The sequence below is a fragment of the Macrobrachium rosenbergii genome, chromosome 44 (assembly GCF_040412425.1).
Source record: "Macrobrachium rosenbergii isolate ZJJX-2024 chromosome 44, ASM4041242v1, whole genome shotgun sequence".
Taxonomy (NCBI): domain Eukaryota; kingdom Metazoa; phylum Arthropoda; class Malacostraca; order Decapoda; family Palaemonidae; genus Macrobrachium; species Macrobrachium rosenbergii.
The window spans coordinates 8,937,453-8,960,503 of record NC_089784.1 but is presented as its reverse complement, the minus strand read 5'-3'; the positions used below and the strand labels follow the sequence as shown (position 1 = coordinate 8,960,503).

The following is a 23,051-nucleotide window of genomic DNA, read 5'->3' as shown; positions in this document are numbered from 1 at the left end:
CTGGAACTGATGCCCTTCTCTATGGAGCTGCCCCAGTCAGTTCTGGCAGCCATCAGAGAGGGATTATGTGATCCTGGTGGACCTACGGGATGTCTGCTTCCACATACCCATTCACCCCAACTCCAGGAAGTATTCTTCAGTTCATCATTAAGGGTGTAATGTACTAGTTGAGGGCTCTCTGCTTGGGCTTGGTGATGCTACTCCAAGTATTCTCAAGTCTTCCAATTGGTCTCTGCCTGGTCACCTTCTAAAGGCATCTGTCAACGGAGTTATCTGGACAATTGGCTCATCCTTGCCTCATTGACGGAGGAAGTAGAGAGAGCTAGGGACATCCAGTGCTGGACCTGTGCTGGACGTTGACCTGTGGTGAACCTCCCAAGTCTGAGCTGGAGCCAAAGGTGTGCATCAGATACCTGAGAGTGAGACTCAACACTGAACTGGTGAGAGCGTTCCCCTCACAGGAAAGAATAGCAAAATTGTTGGACATTCTCTCAACAACCTCTCCTAGACCACCCCACCAGCCAAGAAGTTGCAGATCCTGCTGGGCCACCTAACCTCCCTCAAGGAACTGGTTCTGAAGGGCAGAGCACACTTTCGAGCCTCCCAGTGGCAGATGAATGAGGCTTGGCGCTGACAGGAGAAGGACCCTTCACAGCCCCATCCCGGTGACAGAAAAAGTAAGGGAGGATCTAGCCTGGTGGAGGGACCCAGCCAACCTGACATCAGGAGTGCCACTCGGAAAGCTACCTCTGTGATGTTGGTATTCACTGATGCCTTTCAAAAAGGGTGGGGCGCACACCTCAAGGAGGGAGTACACTTTGGGGATGTGGTGCCTTGAAGAGAGAGAGAAAGAGAGAGAAGCACGTAAATCTCATAGAGATGAGAGCATTGTTGCTGGTGATCCAACACTTCAAGCACCTTGAGGGCCACTTGGTTGTCATCATGAGCAACAACATAACAGTGGCCCTACACACCAACAAACAGGGAGGAATGATTTTCCCCATACTCTGCAAGGTGGCGGTGGCAGTGAGTGGGCAGTCTCCTAGCACCTAGAACTGATGGCCTGGTATGTGTATGTACCCAGGAAGAGGGACATCATGGCCGACCAGCCAAGCAGAAGAGACAAGTTCATTGGGATGGAGTGGTCACTGAATCAGGAGGTAGCAAACAGCCTAAGGACTCCATCTGTCCCAGACCTCAGGTTTGAATGATTCTCCATCCCATCCCTGAAAGACTTCATTGGAGGAGACAAGGAAGAGGTGTAGCTATGTCGAGTGAGAGCCCTAAAACAGTATCTGGAGAGGACTGCCTCTCCGAGACCTGGATGCAAGAGGCTCTTTGTCAGTGTGGGCAAAACTAAGGAGGTCTCTATAGACACCATCTCCTTATGGTGCCTGCAACTCTGACAGGGCCACAGCAGAGTCACCAGGAAAGATCAAGGCCCATGGCACCTGGGCCATCAGTGGTATTCGGGAGGAGCCTCTCCCTTCTGCAGGCACTGATGGCCCTTCTACCTGGGAGACTTAGCCCACAAGTCTCTAGACATGTACGTGCTGGGCCCCATAGTTGCAGCCCAGCAAGTCATCTAAGGTGTAGGGCGCCACCTCCTCCTCACTGGGGGTGGATGAGCTCTGCCACAGGGGCTATAGAGGACCCGCCAGGACTTCGTGAATGACTGGTGAATACAGCATGATATTCCAGCATTTGTGAAGTAGTTAGGCTTTTGACCTTTCTGACCTACAGTTAGTGCCTTCCATGGGTGTGTTGTACAAGGGGTATGCCAATCCAGGTTACTAGGGACAGAGCCTCCTGCCTAAGCGTCAGCATAGGTTTATATTCTTGTCAGCATAAATCACAAATTTTGAAAGTAATTTGTATTTTTCCTAGGATAGAAACCTACACTTCCATAAGGGTAGTTTTTACCATCCTCATCTACCCCTCTGGTAGTCAATCTATTCCAGCAAGAACATTAGACTAGGCATAGAGGTTGATTCACACAGTGGACAAGCTAGGCAGCACGAGGTCATGACAGGCCACAGACCTAAGCGATAAGATTTTGTTATGAGTCAGCATAGGCAAAGTGTGCCTTATGCAAGGACCTCCATTTATGAAAGAGTAGGTTTGTATCCCAGGAAAAATACATTTTACGTATAAAATTTATAATAACATGTACTAGACATTATATATATATATATATATATATATATATATATATATATATATATATATATATATATATATATATATATATATATATACACACACAATATATACACACAATGTATACATGTATATACTGTATAAATATATATTTATATACATACATATATATACATAGCACATGCCCTCTCCCCACAATAGTGCACTGCAGTCAGAAATAAGTAGCGTCCATTACAATGGATATTAGGCTAAAGCTAATTTCACCGGTTGCTTTGACACCTAAAAACACTTAAGTGTACCTTAGTTTTACCAGACCACTGAGCTGATTAACAGCTCTCCTAGGGCTGGCCCGAAGGATTAGACTTATTTTACGTGGCTAAGAACCAACTGGTTACTTAGCAACGGGACCTACAGCTTATTGTGGAATCCGAACCACATTATAGCGAGAAATGAATTTCTTTCACCAGAAATAAATTCCTCTAACTCTTCATTAGAAATGAATTTCTTTCACCAGAAATAAATTCCTCTAACTCTTCATCAGCCGGCCGGGGACCATAGAATATGCAACGCAACAAAATTGGTCATATTAATTGAATATTTAACCCAGTTACTGTGAATGTTTGTTTTTGAGTCCAAATATATGAATGAATGCCCGCCTTAATTAAATGATCTATTTTGGGCCATTTTGAATATGCAAATATCAGGTAGGTTAAAATTCATATGATATTTATAATTAGATCAGTCACTGAAGCCCAGTAGCTTGTATACTATTAGGTCAGAAATAATGAAAGGCTGGCCTTATTTTCTTCGGCCATAGGCAAGGCTAGATAAGGCCATTAGGTTACGTATGTCACCAACAGTACAAAATGGTAGAAAGAAGAAAGCATTTCACTTGAATGGCAATAGTTTTCATGATCTTTCTTGGCAGTTTGCCTATCAGTTTTATTACTTTCAGCTTCATTTTCTCATTTTAAATTGAGTCATTATTAAAGAACAAGTTTTGAATGAGTAATAATGAATAAATTGTATATATATACATACATATACTGTACAGTATATATATGTATATATACATACACACACACACACACACACACATATATATATATATATTATATATATATATATATGTGCGTGTGTGTGTTTTTCTAATTTAAAAAAAATTCTGCTAGGTACGACAGGTCTTCTATGCAAATTAAATATCTGAATATTTTCCTCATACGTATTCTGAATTGGGAAATGATTTATTCTCGTTTCTTTTTTCAAAATACTACTTAACTTTGCTGTCACCTTTTTATTCATTAATGATGTGTCTCCTCTATTTCTCTGATTCGTACCCGTCTTTCTTCCTCCCCCCTGGCCCTATGTAGCCTTTCTGCTACCTTGGATATTTGTGTTTTTCCTTTCCTCATGTACATTTATTTAATATTTTTCGAATGTTTTATTTTACAGTTATCCGTTCGTATCTTGTGGTGTTTACTGTTTCTCCTTTAAATGAAAGTCTTCGTTTCTATAGGTGTGCTAATTTACACCCTCTACACTTGGATGAACAATGCAAGGCCTTTCCCCTTGAAACAAACTTAGAATGCTGACTGCTATGAGGTGCTCAGTCAAACTTCTTTTTTGAAAAATCTTAAAACTTAGAAGTCTAGACGGTTTTGAAGTTACTTTCGGCCTTCGATAGAAGGAAAACTCTAGTAGCAAAAGTGTTTGGCGCTTTCAGCACTATTGATTGTTTTGCTTTTCAGCCAATCATCTTTAATTTCCATGGATATGTTTCACCGAAAACTGTCTTGGTCATCTTAGAGTAATAGGATCTCGGTAAATATGCACCACTTTGACTAGTCTGATTTTCCTGCTGTTATTCCAGATCACATCGTTTTCAGTCAGTTGCCTTAGGAAATATTGTCATAGGTCTTATAAGGAGTCGAAGGGGGATGCAAAATGTAAACAAGATAACCGTCACGAGCATGCTAATCCTTAATGGTATAATTTCTTACCTTGTGCTGCCATCTGACTCCTAATGTTCTTTTTTAAAGCTTTAACCTTGAATCGGCAAAATCGTCTGGATGTAGTTTCATTGTCATGATTCATGTTCATAGAGCAATGCAGATCACACCATCTCTTTTTTTTTTTTTTTTATTCCTTACCTTATTCAGCGAGCTCATAGCTAGACTTGCTTTTGCAAGCTTTTCAATAATTCCATCTCAAAAGAACCTGTAATGGATATCTTTGTTTCCAAATATTCCCTTAGTGTACATTCGCTGTGCTTATTGTTATTTTTTATGAGATCTTCATGAAGTCCCACCTTTGTAAATCATATGGTGCTTTGCATCATGTGCGTATCCGAAGGTCGGCCAAGTTTCTCGATTATAAAATCCATGAAAGGGCAAGAAGCACTCCACTACTCACTGTAAGTTCAGTTGACAGGACTCTGTCAACATTAATTTCGCATCTGCCCTGTTCATGGACAGTTTCAATTAGTTTTTACATTTTCAACGGGAATACCGTAATGGCGTATCCCGTATGCTACTTGTGTATGAAATCTGTAATCAACAAAACCCGCTAGTGGAGGATTATTAAATTCCATTATTTATATATATATATATATATATATATATATATATATATATATATATATATATATATGTATGTATGTATGTATGTATGTATGTAAAAGCTGGTATCTTTTTAAAGTAAATAGATTAATCCCAAATCGTAAACCACCAGATTCCCCTCAAAATAAAAAAAAGACCTGTCTTTATGGAGAGATTGAATGAAAATCCCATGAATTTTGTATTACTTTCTCTGATCCGATTCCCTTTGAGTATTTTCCAAATATTTAAGTGGAATATCGGCCTGGTTCAATATGAAGTATTTTAAACATCGAAAACATTTCATATATTCGGATGTAATACGAGAATTTATTCCTCGCACGCACGATTACATTTCATTCGGATGAAATTTGTACAGTTTTTTTGTTGCGTGGCGGAGAGAGATTAACAGAGGCAGGGGGAAATTTTCTATTAATTTATGATGAAGTCTGCTTCTGTGGCGTTTTCGCTGTGGTCAGGATGTGGAAGTATTTGATGCGTGGGTCTCTGTCTCTGTTCAGCTTTCAGAGGATGACTGCCGGTAACTGAAGTCTAGTGTATTCTCGTGTACTATATATATGTGAAGCCTTCGCTATTCTGAGGAACTGGGCTTACACGAGCAGACTTCACATACACACATAAATACATGTGTGTGTATGAGGAAATAAATCTACAGTGATGTTTCTGTCGAATAAAATGAAAATCACTTTTTATCTAATCAAGCTCACTAGTGTACTGTAATATTAATATATATATATATATATATATATATATATATATATATATATATATATATATATAGATAGATAGATAGATAGATAGATAGATAGATAGATAGATAGATAGATAGATAGATAGATAGATAGATAGATAGATAGATAGATAGATAGATAAATAGATAGATAGACTGATTAATAGATAGGTTTGTGTGATGATAGCTCATGCTACTGGTTGTTAAAACAATTAGCACCTCTTCGCCAGTGTAATGTAATAATAGCTTGCGAAGTTATGTCTGTCTTCCCTAAAACCTTTCAAGATTTTAGATGTATAACTTTGATAAGAAATTGACTTTTGAGAAGCACATACGTAATACCTCTCTCTGTGTGTCTGAGAAATTTGTATCTTGTTGAAATGTTTTTGAATGTTTTTAACTTTATTTTTTCTTTTCTGGAGTGCTGTTCTCCATTGTGCAGTCTTCTGGTGCTGACTCTCGTCTCAAACTCTTGGGAGAGTTATATCAGTCAAGTTTATTTTGCCAACCACTAATTTTGACTTGTGGCACCGACGTAAAGCGAGTTCATTATTTTTGGTACATAAAATGTACTACTACGACAAACATCCTCTGTACTCTTCTTTACCTGAACTAACTGATTTTGTTTATAGCACTAGGCAGGCTGCTGATGCAAACTATGTCGCTTTCTAGCGTCAGGTTTAATACTTCTTAGTTCCGTGTGCCGGGGGGAGGGGGGGGATGGGTGGGTTAGCGCCGTCAGTGAACTTCATGTGGTGCACTGTAGGCATTAATTAAGGTTCTTTGCAGCGTGCCCTCGGTCCCTGGCTGCAACCCCTTTCGTTCCTTTTATTGAACCTCCTTTCAAATTCTCTTTCTTCCAACTTACTTTCCAACCTTCTCCTAACAATTGATTCATACTGCAACTGCTTTGAGGTTTTCCTCCTGTTACACCTTTCAAACCTTTTACTGTCAATTTTTGTTTTAGCGCTGAATGACCTAATAGGTCCCAGTGCTTGGCTTTTGGCCTGAATTCTATATTCAGTCCAATTCAATTCAGTTCAGTACTTCTCAGTTTAATATGAGTTTTATCTTGGCTACAAGTAAAATGTGGAATAGTTTACCTAGTGCGGTGGAGGAATCTTCTGATCTCCAAATATTGAAGCTGGAGCAATTCGTTCCTGCTGTCTGCTGACGTCCCCTGAATTTCAGGTGTATTGGTTTTAATTTTTATTTCCTCATATTTATTTATCATCTCTTCTTATAACTTGTCTCTGTTCTGCAGGCTGATTTCGATTTGAAACTCTTTGGTTCATAGCCTTTTGTCTCTTTTCACAAGGGTTTTCAGCTGAAGATTTAAAGAAAGACAGCGCAGATGATGTAATGTTTTTATTTTCATTTTTGTGATGTTTTTGCGAATTTTTATGTACGCATTTATTCCTTATAACACTTCTGCCCACCCCCCCCCCAACCACTCTCTCTCTCTTTCTCTCTTATTAACTTATGACTCGGTGTCCCTCAGGCATCAACCGACCTACGAGTAATCGAGGTCCCATTTCATCCTTAGTCGTTGATTTTATGACTTAACATTCATCTGAAGATGGGCCTTCCTTATGTTAGCGAATGGAGAATGAATCAGGTTGAAGCATATGAGGTGCTTTGAATATACAGATATAAAAGTAATATTTTTATTTGGGACCTCTTTTTACCGACTATAATGCATTTCTGGGAACCATTTCGCAATAAAAGTAGAGAGTATGGTTTCTGATGTTAAAACTTAGTTTTATACTGACTGACTGAATAGTAAACAAAAAAAAAAAAAACATAAAATATCATAGAATAAGACGAAGTTCCTAGATATTTTAGCGATCATTATTATCTTAGTTTCCCGTTTAAAAGAGCCGCTCCCTTTTGTGCGAAATCTTCTTTCCCCCTTTATTTATTTATTATTTTTGCCCTTCTTTGTTTCGTTTTCAAGACTTCATGCATAAATTTAAAAGTTTCCTCTGTCGCTTCCTTTTAGTTAACGTTTCTTCTGTGTAAGAGAAACCAGGCACTTGAAAGTCCTTATCTTTGCTGCGGGATTTGATTTATCTGCTTGTTTAAATGCATGTTTGTGCTTTTATTTTTAAGGGTGGGGGCGGGTTCGGGGAGTGTAGATGCACTCACAGAATTACTGTGTTCTGAGACCTTAGGACATTAACGCCTCTTCGAGCCTGAAACATTACTGGAATAGAACTGAGGAGACAGAATCTCGTTTTCACTGCATTCGAATTTCCAAAGTGGAGGAAACAATATTATATACGTAGTTAAAGTCAGAAAATTGCTTGGAAATCCTTCAGCTGCGAACGTCAGCAGGTATTCAATATTGTTCTTGAATGTGTCGAATGCACGTGGAGTGACACCCTCATGAAATATTCCCCTTTCATGGAGATCTCTTGACTTTGCATTTTCCGAAAAATTCTCTCTCTTCCATTACTCTTTGCTGTAGCACCAGTTTATTGGATTAAATGGAAAATTCAGCATCGTATGTTTCGTTTTGAAACGTAAATGGGCTCGGGAGATAAGAAAAGGACATTTTAATGTACTTGGGCTTGTTCAGCTTTGAGCATTCAATTAATTTTCTGTCGGTCGTGGGTGACTGAGGATTGCATTAACTTTGCAGGAGATCTGTGCTTTTGCAATAATTTTTCCTGTTATTCGGAAAAGATGGAGTTAGCAGATGTATCGTAATTTGGTTCTGAAGGGAATTTCCCACGTTGAGGGGTAAAGCCGTCAGTGCACCTCATGCGGTGTACTGTAGGCATTACTTAAGGTTCTTTGCAGCGTCCCTTCGGCCCCTAGCTGCAACCCCTTTCATTCCTTTTTCTGTACCTCCGTCCATATTCTCGTCCTTCCATCTTACTTTCCACACACTTCTAACAATTGCTTCATAGTCCAACTGCGAGGTTTTCCTCCTGTTACACCTTCCAAACCTTTGTACTCTCAATTTCTTTTTCAGCGCTGAATGACCTCATAGGTACCGGTGCTTGGCCTTTGGCCTAAATCCTGTGTTCTATTCTGTTTTATTCTGAAGAGAATTTCAAGGGTTTAGATAGAATATTTTACAATTTGTATTTTACAATTTGTGCATTAGGAATCCTGTGATTATTTGGAGAGAGACCTATTCGAGAAGCAGCCAGTAGGCTAGTTACGTGTGTGGGATGCGTTTTTTTCCGAACTCAATGCCCATTTGTGAGGAAACTAAAAGTGTAGAGTGAAGAAGGAAACAGCTAGGTATAAATAAAATTAATAAACGATTAACCGACATAAGGTGGCTCTAATTAACTAAATTAGCGTCTGTTGATTGTACGTAATGTGTCGTTGCTTTTAAATCTCCTTGAGTTTGGTGGATACTGGCGCCCATTAAGAGTCATTTTGACAGCACTGATGTAGAATGATCATTTTGTTCTTCTAAAATGGATTTCTCTGCGTGCAAAGCGAAAAAAATCAGATAAGCTTGAGTACTGTTTTGGAGTCTTAATTCTTAGGTATCCACATCTTATTGATTTTGAACATAAAGGCAATATCATCACACATTCAGTTTCGACGGCATAAGGACTATCATACACAGAAGGTTTAAATTGTATAAGTAAAGTTGCAATATCATCACACATTCAATTTCGACGGCATAAGGACTATCATACAAAAAAGTTTTAAATTGTATAAGTAAAGTTGCAGTATCATCACACATTCAATTTCGACGGCATAAGGACTATCATACACAGAAGTTTTAAAATGTATAAGTAAACTTTCAGTCCTCAGGCTTTGTAGTTTATATATAGTAAAATATAAAGAGCAATAAACTTGCGTTGTACGCTGTCGATAAGCCATTCTCCTGCTTGATAACCTGACTTATTCCTCATTGACCCTAATGAATACTTTTTTCTTTCATGATAAAAAGGTCTATTGGAGTGACAACCTCATGTCTTTTTTTAGCCCAGGCCCGAAGAGAACAAGAAAAGGAAAAGGAGCGTGCAAGAATTGGCCTTCACTAGGATAAAAACTTTTTTTTATATAGTACTGCACTGCAATTTTGATCATGTAGGAGGCTCTGTTAGCCATTCATTCATCATAATACTTAAGACTGAATGTAGTTTGGGACAGTTCTTTTTTTCTTAGGGGAAACTTGTTTTTAAGCTCGAGCTTCATTGTAATGCCAAAAGTACAGTGTTGGCAAATCCTTGTTCTTACACTGTCATATTAGCCAAGAAATTAACAATTGGGGAACTCTTGGCATTTATATTTGTCAAGTTGACTTTCTCTTCGCTTATTATTCTGGGATCAGTAGAGTTTGGAAATAGAAAGACTGTTTAAGAATTTATACATGCAATGTTAGTAAATCTGCCCTGATATCTGCATATTTGAGCCTATGGCTGTGCATTTTGAAGGGTAAGGCTGTTTATATATTAATTTCAGTGCTATGAATGGAAATTGACCAGAATTTGAACGGTATACTATTTTAAAGGGAATTTTATCTCTGTCATGAGGTTGTGATGTACTGTTGTCATTCATCAAAAATAAACAATAATGTAGGGTTTCTTCTAAACCCTGAAATAAAAGATTGATGGGTATATTCCTGAATTAACCCCTGTATTCAGTATTTCGTAAACTTTTTCATAATCTAACTGTTGTGCTGCTGTTTGTACCATATTTTGCTCAAGTTTATAAAGACAAACCCAGTTCGTATGGATCGCTAAATTGAAATTCCCAATTATTTCATTTCAGTCAGATGAAGTATTTAATTTGATCCCTATTTCGTTTATTCCCCTCTGGGTTTTCTATAATTGAAATTATAGAAAACCAATGGAACAGATGGTCTTGGTCATAAATTTGTAATTATCTTAAGGTTTTGATTGATAAATCAGGCCATGATAACTCGAAAGGGCGAGGGAAATTATGAATGCAGATAATTAAACGCACAATGACATCAGTTTGGTAAAAACAACTTTCATAGGAGGAAAGGTTAGCGATTTTTATTATCAAAACCATCCGGCCGACTGTGTTCACTTCTGTCTTCCTCAAATATTTTTACATCCGGATGTTAGTATTCTTGCTACTTTGCCAACCAGAGGAAAGAACGTCATTAATCCTGACGTGAAATTTTTTAGACCAATGGCATCATTTCTGTTTGAATTTTTTTTTTTTTGCAGTACCATGTTACTGATTCACTTTGAAAAAATACAGGCTAATTGTGTTTGTGTGACTGTATGTCACATTTATGTTTGGTAGCTATTTTCCCTACTTAGGCCTAAACATTAAACACACCCTGTTTCGTCTGCCAGATAAGTTCATGATGAGTAGTTCATCTCCTACATCTTCATGTAGAAGAAACATGCATCCCTTAAATATTCATCACATCTGCCATCGTAATTTAGAAAGAATTTCTCCTCCCAAAGGGTTAAAATTACTCCCTGTCTGTCTCTCTACTAAGCTAACTTCAGTAGTTCACCAAGACGATATTACATCAGAAAACTACACCATTTAGATTTTTCCATTTGAACTGATCCGTTTTAGGCTAGCTCGATGAATAAATACGTGCAGACGAGCTAAGAAAATTGTGAATTATCTTGTCTTCATGTATATAAAAAATTACCAGAATATTCTAGTAATGTTCCAGAAAGACGCGAATACGATAACCAGAATGTATAATATACACAAAACTTTGTTTATATGATATACAATATTTTATGTGAAGGGAAGCCTGCTGTGACATATGTATTCCCTTCCGTTTGATTTTACTTGATTGTTTTGCTAAGTCTGATCGGAAAGTATCTCCCGTGTCCTGTGTGATGGTGGGTTTTCTCCGTTTCGTCATCCCTTTGTTTCATTTGTTGATTGAATTTGCGAATAAATCTTATTTATGGGGATTTTTTTTTCCTTTTCTCGAGACATGCAGCAAAAACAAAAGTGATGACTGATATTTCTGTTTATCTAGCGCAGCGCTATTGATTTTTTCCTTTTTTTTTTTTTTTTTTTTTTTTGTACGCCTCATATTGCAGAGGTCACACGGCGCCGAAATAACGAGAAATTTCCAGCGGTTTTGAGAACAGGAGCCAACGTTGGCGTGTGCTGGCTGATAGAAGAGGGTTTATTATATTTCTATCCAATTAATCCTTCGGTAATTAGGGATTCCATGAATACAAAAATATCGGATATACAGTTACCGGAAATTCGCGACAGTGTACCTTACCAACAAGGGCAGTTTCATATAATTTATTTCCGTAACAATATATTTATCATGCACAGCAGCTGGGCCTCATGAACTGACCTTGTTGTCCTGAAACCAACCGGCTGTTCAAATAGGCAATTTAAAGGTTGAAATATATCGAATTGCTTCTAAAATGTAAGTTAATTAGGCTGAGTCTTCCCCCTCAAAAAAAAAAAAAAAAAAAAAAAAAAAACAGGAAACTGTAATAATGAATTTCACTGAAATGTTTTTTTTGTGAACCTTAGTAATGATTAAGCATAAGTGGTTATTTATGGTGATTCAGATTTGCTATATAGAATCTGAAATTATTTTAGCAATTTTTCACGGACCCTGTGCGGAGTCTTTTGTACGATTCGTAGTCAGAGGAACAGTCATTCCGTAGGTTTTACAACGATTCAGTAATGCGAGAGAGAGACAGAGAGAGAGAGAGAGAGAGGGAGACTGCTTGGATTCGTTTCGAGAATGTCAAAGCCTATCATGTAAAAGACTTATCTTCATGTTTGTTGTATATAATTATGGTAATTTAAAAATACTCTAATTCAGGTCAATGATAGAAAGTTTTCGGCTCTCGCTTTAATGGCATTGATGTAAATGGTAATTAATTTCTTTGCCTTCACGTCATCCTTGGCACGAGTACTGAAAAAAAATTGCTAATTGTATATTTTTACATCTAATGGATTGGATTTTATGAAGTTTTAGTTGCATAATTATTAGCTGGAATTTGATAAGGGAGAAGACTAGTAGTATGGTGTTGGATTCCAAAGCTTGTGATTAGCGTCTTCAAACAATTTTTTATTTGTCCTTTATATTAATCCACTTTCCTGGTATAAGAAGTTTCTGATAAGGTAATAAAAAGGAAAGCAGGAGCTTTAAGAAGTGTGAAATGAATGTTGAGTCTTATTTTACATTTATGCAAACGTTGCAGGATTTCTGTTTGTGTGAGATGAAGGGGGGAGGGAGGGGCTCCTTATGATACCCTTTAAGGATGTAGAATTTTGCAAGAATGTTTTTATTTCGATTTTCGACAACATTGGGAAGGTGTTGATTATTTTGTTAAAGATTTTGCTTGAGGTGTGTGTATATTTCGACAGAAGATAGTATCTTTACAGATAACTTTTTAGGTGTTATTCAGCTTCTTACGTTTTGGAAGGTCATTAATATTTACAATTCTAGTTAATATATTCATTTATTTAGACATAATAAATACTGTATTTTTTTATTTAGGCAATGTCATGCTTTTTATGAATGTTTGCGTTGGCCATATATACACCAGAAACAATAATCTTGATTTTGGGTGTTCAAATAAGAAGCACCATCTTTCATCTTTCATGAAGGAGTAAAAATAAAAGATATTGTGAGAGGTTTAATTTATGTGCCTGAAATATATCAGTCCAAAAAATATACTTCACTAAGGTCAACAAAAGGGTAAAAATCAAGCTGCGACTTTCTTGGTTCCTTTTCCACAGTATCAAAGAGCTTTCAAATTAAAATGGCATGAGAAACAAAAGTGCATGTAACATTTATTTAATTTATTTATTTGTTTATTGATTTCTTTTACCCAAATAGTCTTCTTTTTAATATAAGTAGCCGAAGAACAGTTCAGTAGTCGTTAATATATTCATGCTCTAAGTGTAGAGTAAAACCACGTGAGAAAATTTCCTCAGACAATCCCCCCCCCTCTCTCTCTCTCTCTCTCTCTCTCTCTAGCAAGACGTAATTATTCCAAAAGTGAAAAATTAATGACACATCTGTGCCAGCATACGACACAAGTATACCAGCGTTCGCCCCCAAAATAAGAGAGAGAGAGAGAGAGAGAGAGAGAGAGAGAGAGAGAGAGAGAGAGAGAGAGAGAGAGAGAGAGCAAATCTTGGGCAGACAGTTTAACTGAGAAAGAAAGGGGACAAAGAATAATAGTCCCTTTTAGTAAATTAATGGGTCATGAATCTGGCGAAGAAATGGTAAAAGTTGGCCCAAACAGTTAATATGTCATAATATTTCGGATGACACGGGTAATCAGTTCTCCTTAATACCCAGCCTTCTCCTCCCCCTCCTCCTCCTCCTCCACCGTCCCTCTCTCCTGGAACCGCTCTTTCCCCTCCACTATCGTCTAGAGCCCCAGCTCCCGGGTATCCCCTACCCTTTGCAGCTGCTTCCTCCGTCTCCATCTTCATATCCTCTATGAAACTATGGAGAGTCTTGAGACCTTTCGATATTTGTCTTTGTTTCAGTGTTCTAAAGTTTTAATTACTCATTGCCAAGAGAGATCGCGAGGCTGTAGATGTGATGATGTGAGAGGCTGTTTCATGGAATCAACTAGAACTTAAAACGAGAAAGAAGATACCTGGAAAATCTGGATAGACATGTACATGGAGATTAAAGTAAGGATGTTGGCGATCCATACAAGATGTAGGATGACGTCAGATTCCGATTAAAAATGAACATTGGAATTTGAAGAACTCTGATAGCTCCATCGTGGTACAATCGATTTTTTTATTTTATTTTATCGAAGCTATGCGATAATTGGATCAGTACGATTTAATTAAGTTGAATGGTAAAGAAAAAATTTCAAAATTTTTTTTCTTTTCTCTCTCTCTCTCTCTTGTTAAACACACATTTCCCCCTATTTATCGATAGTATGCTGTTTCGTATCTCTTACCTAAAAGTCTAAGGACAAGAGGATGACTCTTGTCCTTAAGGCCGCCACTAACGCTCAGTTATACCTGCGCAGTCGGCCTATGTTGGCAAAACTGACCCACTAACATTCAGTTTTGCCTGCATAGGCATAACTGCGCAGGTATAACTAAAGGTTAGTGCGTTCAGTTTTTCCCGCGCGTTAGTGACGTCCTTAACGGTAGCCTTTTTCTTCAGTCCTCCGTAGCAGCCATGGCGTCAACAGACGATGCTCAGGCGTGCTGATAGCATATAAAAAATCATAAACGTCAAGTAAGGCGTCTAGTGAAAGAGTGGTTGAAACGAACTAATTCAATACTCGCATGTGAATTTGTTAAAAGAGTTGAAATTTGCCCCCAAGTACTTTCATAATGTTTATTGAATATTTTTGAATGAAGGAAGAGTTCCATGGCAAGATAGTTGAAATAACTAAGTTAGTAAATGTTTGATTGTATTTCAAGGTTTACATGTTTAGGTCTAATATCGTTTTTCTGTTTCATTAAAATGCTTAATACAGATTTGTTTTCATTTAAAGAATGACTTTCTTATGATGTGTTACAGCGAGTGTACTGTTCCTTTGTTTCATTTGTGTGTTGATTAGTCTAATTTCATTTCAAAACTGGCCTACATGGGATGTGAGCAATGTATAAACATACACAGTCTAATGGTTGTATTTTTTTTCATCAGAAAGTATAATATTATTTTGTTGTCATTTTAAAAGTGAATTAAATATATGATGCATAATCATGAATAGACGCATTATAGGCCTATTCTCATTTTACATTTTTTCGCCATAATGAATATCTGTTCTCATTTAAAAACTGACAAATATATATGGTTAATAACCACGAATAACCATACACAGGCTTAATGTGTTACGATAGCCTTTGGATTTTACTCGCCCAAATAAAGTCTCATTTTATAGATTACAATGAACCTACAAGAGATTCTATGGTTAGTTTTTAAGACATGGCGTTGCGCTTTTTTCGGGGAAGGTCCCAAACCATTATACACGGGGACGGGAAGCGAACTGAGCCAATTTAGCCAAAAAAGTTGCCTCCTCACATTAACGTCGAAGTGCGCATGTGCAGGCAGTTTGGCCGGAGGCTCATTGCTGAAGAAGAGCTATTTGTTCAGGCCGCCTGCGGAGGCGAGAAAAACTGCAGGTTGTTCACAATAACGTTTAGATTTACCTGCATAGGGCCACTGTGCAGACATAACTGCGCAGGCATAACAGAACGGTAGTGACAGTATTTAATGGAGTGTTCTGAAACAGCCTGTTTTTTAACAGCCAAATGCAGTTCATCTTTAAATAATCAGTGGCAGCAAAACTTAATAAATTCACACTAGTATATTTGAGTGGTATACGACTCGTAATTTGGTTAGTTTTGATGATAATAGATTTGGATGCACGAACAGTATTCAAGTTGACAGTTGATTTTGTTATCACTGCCATTCATCGAATAAACTCAATTAAGATTAATTCAGATTGCTTTGACACTGAAATTATGGAATAAATAAAACGTGTTTATAAATCATGAAATTAATATGCGTCCACTTTTAGCGTATGGTGCTATCCGTAATACATAAATGTAATAAGAATGTAAATTTATGTACTACTTGTCAGTCAGATATCTAGGTGTCTGACCAAAGAATCTAAACCTGATTAGCTATAGCAACTAGCTAGCTAACAAAAGGTTAAGATTTTGGCTTAACACCAGAATAAGTCCAAGTATAAAGTCTCATAAAACAACTCCAATCCAAAGTTTTATTTCAAGAAACAGTGCTGGCACCCATAATTTTGAGCATGATACGACACATCTCACTACCTTAGGACTTACGTTGACAAGTTAGCCATTCATAACTCGTTATTCAACGATCAAGATTTTGCTGTTCGAGATTTTCTGTGCTTGCGTGTGCATGGGCGTTTTCTAAAAATGTACGCCTGTGAAAATATTACAACAGAGTATGAGGAAAAGATGAAAATATAGTTACCATAAGAGGGAGTTTCATCGTTTCGTAACTACTCTACTAAAGTTCATAAACTTGAAAGTTTACCATATTTCTTGAATTCAGAAAGCAAAATATAAAATGAAAATTTAATTGGTAAACATTATTGCTTTAGTATAGATTTTCTTGTTCTCTTTATCAGTGGGGTCATTCTGTTCATGTTCAGTGAAAACGGATAATCAAATAGATATTTTTAATATCAAAATTGAGTCATTTTAAGGAGAAACGAAATTATCAAAGAATAATGTTAACCTCCACTATGACCTGAGAGGTCATGAGAAAAGGTGACTATAACAGAGTCACCGCCTACTCAAATGTTTTACTGGTCTGTCTGTGCTTCAAATTTGCTGCACAAAAAATAATGATTGTTGCAACAGTGGAGTCGTTTATGATTCTGACGTTCGACAGTCAGGCAATTTTTTTATTTTTAGAATATGCGTACCTATAGTTTGTACATTGTGTTGCAGAGCACTCACTGTCATTCTATGACTTTCCGCTTATCTGTTCAAAAAGGGAGGGAAATCAAATGGAAAAATTCGTCAGCACTGCCCCTATCTAAAAATTTTCATTATTATATATATACATATATATATATATATATATATATTATACATAATTTACATATACATATATGTAGAATCTACTGGTCACCTTTACCATCACAGTCTCTTCAATTTCTTGCTCTTGGATCTTACGGCTTTGTAGTGACAAGCATATCCAAAAAGCGCGAAGAATTCGAGAAGTTAAGAGGGCATTGTGGCTATTACAATTACACACACACACACACACACACACACACACACACATATATATATATATATATATATATATATATATATATATATATATATATATATGTATATATATATATATACATACACCTCTCAGTATATATATTGAAAAGACTGTCACTGATGTCATATGACTCTTCACTTCATCAAACAAAGGACGAACAGTAAGAACAGTATAGCCTACCGAAGTGACCATGTGAAGAAAAATATTAGAATGTATCTTGAAAGATACATTTATGTTGTAATTAGATATCTCAGTTTTTATGTAAACTGGCATGTGAATTATATATATATATATATATATATATATATATATATATATATATATATATATATATATGTATGTATGTATGTATCTATATACATATATATGCACAAGATGACCGTATGATAATGAAATTTAATGATAATTCTGCCCAGAGATGGCCATTCGTTTTCGTGGAAAAATCTCGGTCCTGAGCTGAAACTTTAATCCTGTGGATGTCAGCTAATGAATAAAGTATTCGGATATCTTACTAACGCATACAAAAGCACGCACCCATGATGAAATGGCTTTATGGCGTTAACAAGCCGTAAAGACCAACGATTTGCAAAGCAAGCCTCCAGAGAGAAAGTAAGCTACTTATATCAACAAATCTATTTGTATGAACGTTTTTTCCCTGTGCTTTATTTTTTTCAAATTCATTTTCTGTGTATTTATACCTGTATATTTTGCGAGCAGCAACAATATCGCACCATTAAACCTAGAAACGAGAGACAAGTCCACCCCTGTAGAAGCATCTTATAAAGCGAGGATGAAGGACCAAAGCAATTCTCGAGTGGGCCATAGAAAGCGATCCAAATGAATGCTGGCGTCGAGGAAAGGCAGCCGACGCAAGCACAAGCACAGTCGCTGGCAAAAGTTCCTTGGGTAAATGTTTGTCTTAAGGATGAGATGAGCGTCTCCTTAAAAGCAGAGATTACCTCTTTCACATGACTGTCGTCTGGTGCTTCTTTGAATTTTTCATGGCAAAGAAGATTACGGTATTTACCGAAAGGGAAAGGTTGAAGAATGTATTCGTTCAAGGTTTGCTTGGGAATGAAAGGAAAACGATCGTCAAAACAGATATGCGAAAACATTCCTTTTATCCTTCCCACTCAAAAATTTCAAGAGATCTTTGATACTTGAAATCTCATGATTTTGCGATACAAGATTATTCTCTTGTAATAATCCTCTCTACGTTTGCGCACTCATACGTTCATACATAAACACACATGCACATATTTACACTTACATATATAAAATATATATATATATATATATATATATATATATATATATATATATATATAAATATATATATATGTATGTATATATATATGCATATATATTATATATATTTATTTATATATGTATGTATGTATATATATATACATACATACATACATATATATATGTATGTATATATATATATATATATATATATATATATATATATATATATATATATATATATATATACACATACATACACACACACACACACACATACATCAACCACCAATAAGCCTTTTACCCGTACCATGAGTTGGCTGTAAACAGACACAAGAGAGTAAGCAACAACACGTTCTTCCTTTCACAACGGAATCAAGGACGACCCTGATGTCATTAAATTCCGTAGCATTAGCATTATCAACGCAATGCGGAAAGCTCATCATCTTTGCGTAGGTGTGTTTGGGAACTCGCTCGAATTTTCCTTAGTTTTCAGCATTAAGTTCCATAATTACCTTCGCCAACGAAGTTGGAGGATGTTATATTTTTCTTGCTGTTTGATTGTTTGTTTCATTTGACAGTTGTTTATTTGTTTGTCTTATCTGTATGTTAACTTGATTAAACCAAATTTTATCTATAGATTTTTATCAAGACTGCTGAATAGATTTTTAGAGATACAGGAATGTAAATTCCAGGAAGAATGTATCTAGTAGTGGGTCTGAGATGCTAAAATTGCCCTGCCTGGGCGTTTGCAAGCAGAGGGACCGAGTGAATGGAATTAAGAAAGTTGTCTTTTAATATTCATGTATAAGTCAGAGACTAATCAAACTGAAGACGAGTACTTCATGTCTTCCTGATGTATCAGTGTGCGCCCAAAGAGAGAGAGAGAGAGAGACGCTGCCGAGGTCGCTGGCAAAGGATTGTAAGATAAATGGACGGAAAGACGACTCAAATGCTTTCGTTCTCAGTAACATCGCCATTGAAGTGAGAAGGGATGGTGCTTTCTCTCTCTCTCTCTCTCTCTCTCTCTCTCTCTCTCTCTCTCTCTCTCTCTCTCTCTCTCTCTCTCTCTCTCTCTCTGTAGAGCAATGAAAGCCAAGATTATAAAGGAATTCTTCGCATGTTTTCAAAAAGCTATTGACCATAGTGCGTATCATCTTCCATATTGTAAATACCTATTGTTCCTACTATCAGTACTTCGATACATCGCTGTATTTATAATTAACTTTATCTGTTAGTAATACAGGTATATGGCGGCTTTTACAAGGTGTGATTAAGTTAAAACATGTGTCATTTACAATAATAAGATACATTTAAAGTGACTGTATATATATTATATATGATATACATATATATATATATATGTATATATATATGTATATGTATGTATATATATATATATATATATATATATATATATATATATATATATATATATATATATATATATTATAACAATGCGTAATAAAATACAGTTTTTGACGTACATCTGCCAGCACTTGAATCGTTTCCTCAAAAAATAACAAGTGTCACAGAAACAACAAGACAGTTTTTTTAATACTCGTTGGCTGCGTTTATGATATGCTGGAATTTTGCTGATTTTTTGGGTTCCTTAAAATAACATTGATTGGCCGGTGGTGTTATAATGACAACCGTTCAGTTTTAGCACATGTTAGTTTTTCTGCTGGATCATTACCGTTGCCGCTGCTGTTGCTCTAACAACCAGTATTTTAACAAATAATAAACTAATGATTATTGAAATTGAAATCATTGGTGATGCCAAGTCCAATTTTTCCCAAATAATAAACTAATAATTATTGAAATTGGAATCATTGGTGATGCTAAGCCCAATACTTTCACAAATAAAAAACTAATAATTATTAAAATTTGAATTATTGGTGTTGTCAAGTCCAATATTTTCACAAATAATAATAAACTAATAATTATTGAAACTGGAATCATTGGTGATGCCAATTCCAACACTTTCACAAATAATAAACTAACAATTATTGAAACTGGAATCATTGGCGTTGCCAAGTCCTTCCCGGGGACCCATTCTTCAAGACCTACTTCAACACATCATTTATCAGGCGGGCGGTTTTCTCTCCGGGGAATCCTCTAGATCCTTCGCTCTGCCGAAACCTTCCTTCGAACCTCATCCCTCCATCACCTGAGGAAACAAATGATTGGAGCATCGGGTTCTCCATTGATTGCCTTATTTGCACATATCTGTTGACCCAATTTTTCTTCTGCATTATTTGCCCATATTACCGGAATTGAGGCGACAGTGGAAAGGAAGGTCGTTAGTTCGTACTTGTTTTTCCTATTTCGTTGTAAAGCAGTTGAAAATACTCTAGGCTTCATGCTGATTTGTATCATCTCGTATTTTGGAATTGTAGAAGGTATTTCGTAGAATTTTGTTTTCTGGGTAAACATTAATATAGATATACTTTTTAGACGAGCTTCATGACAATGAAAGTAATCTCAGAAAATATAGAATACTTTCATTATATGCAAAGTAACTCGAGAGAAAAATACAATACCATTTTATCATAATCACAGTAACATTAAATGGCCCCAAAGCATGAAATTGAAGTAGAATTTAATAATAAGTAATGTAAGAAATACATAAGAAAAAATTTTGTTTTTATTCTGCTCAGTTTTTAATGCTCAACGTATTTCAGCCCTGAGTTATTTACTTATTTATTTTTTAACTTCTGTCGCTTTATAGTCAGACATTGTTTTCCTTTTCCAGTGGATGAAATAGATTTGTGTTCCCGCTACTCAAAAACAAAAGCATTAATTTTCATCTGTACTGTAAATTCTGGGTAATCTGAAAATCAGGTTTATTCCTGCTTATATACCCATGTACCTATTTGCTTCCGATTGCTTATTCGATTTATGGAAAGGCTTAATAATACAAAATTGGAGTTTTGTTACAGAATTTAATTATATAACTTTTTAGAGCATATTTGATTTTCATGTATAGATTGCTGATGCTTATTGTTTTCCGTAGATGATCGTGATCCAACTTTCATTTATACCATTGTTCTTTGATACAGACATACAAGACACACAAACACACACACACACACACACACACACACACACACACACACACATATATATATATATATATATATATATATATATATATATATATATATATATATATATATATATATATATATATATATTATGAACTATAATTTTAGATTCACTGTACATTCTATTTAATATTTATTTCATTAAAAGTTTTTGTTTAATTCATTATGACTTGATTACCAGCAGTAATTCGGTCAATGTCATTTCATTTTTCAGGGGCGAAGTCTTGGATCCACAAGTTGGGGAAGTTAAGGTAAGTAAGGCAACAACCTTCTTCCATTTAGCTTCTCTCCTTTGGATGGCCAAATCTCCTTCATCTCGCTCACGTCTTCTGTTTCTCTTTCATCCAATTTGCCGAGGCTTTGACCTTAACGAACTTCACAAGATCGACGCTTTTCTCTATTATGCAAGCGCAAATGCACGCGCTCAGAATGCTTCCATCTGTTTATTTCCTTCTTGTAGTTGGGTTATTTTTGCTGCCAGGAGTATTATGAAAATAAATCTGACGTATGACTTAAATTTTACCGATTATGTCTTTGTATTTTTAAAAGGAATGTGGGTAGTTTTCTATTCATTAAATTTAGCTCATCTCTATGCGGCACTCGATAAGCCTGTTCCTTCTTCATGTACTGTCATATTGCTTGGAGTTAAAACCATTCTGCAGACCTTCATGCATCCCTTTTTTAACCTTTAATTTTGTAAAGATCAAAAATGCCGTGTGAGGCTGAATCAGGTCACCTGTTACGTGTTTTGCTCTTCGAATTGGTGCTCGAAGTAATTTATTCATTGGATTCATCCCTTTAGATCAGTGGTTCTCAAACTGGGGGTAATTACCCCCGTGGGGGTAATGAAGCCGTTTCTAGGGGGTAACGAGGCACTTTCTAAAAGTAACAGTTCTTTGGAGTAAAATTCAGTAAATTTATAAATAATGATAAATTAATTAATAAATAAATAAATAAATTGACTAATAAATAATACAAATATTTTAGTAAAGGACAAACAATACCATGTTTCCCGTTAATAATGCAGCAGTAATGTTTTTACTTTCTATTAATTACCAAAGAAATAATGCTTTAATTCCAATATCTAATAAAAGGAACAATGGTTTAATTTTAATATTTGTCAAAGGAATAATGTGTAAAATCGAAATTCTTTATTTCTTAAGACTTGAGTAAAATTGATATCTTACTTATAAAAGGCAGTAGTAATTAAGCATTCCAATATTTTTCTTTCCTTTATATTATAACTTCACAGAACTGAAGTGGAATGGTGTAGGGGTAGTGGTGATCTGTCACACCACTGGCGGGGACAACGATACCAGTTTGTGCATCCTTGTGACAGTTTGTGCATCCTTGTTTTATCCTTTTTTATTTGTAATTCAAGGAAATGAGTAGTAATAAATTTCGTAAATTGTTTGCATAGACTATTACTGGGATTCTTAGTTTAAAGTGAATTGAGAACTGATATGCAAGTTGCATTATTTGCGAAA

The 23,051-nt window shown here is 36.1% G+C and overlaps 1 protein-coding gene across 2 annotated transcripts in view; it reads left to right on the top strand.

The window, feature by feature from the left end:
- LOC136829305 (guanylate cyclase 32E-like) overlaps positions 1 to 23,051 on the top strand; it is a 475,168-nt gene that overhangs the window by 4,624 nt on the left and 447,493 nt on the right. For both annotated transcript variants that reach the window (XM_067087668.1, XM_067087664.1), the window contains exon 2: positions 21,779 to 21,815. The gene's annotated coding sequence lies outside the window, so the exon portion shown is untranslated. The remainder of the gene's footprint in view (positions 1 to 21,778; positions 21,816 to 23,051) is intronic.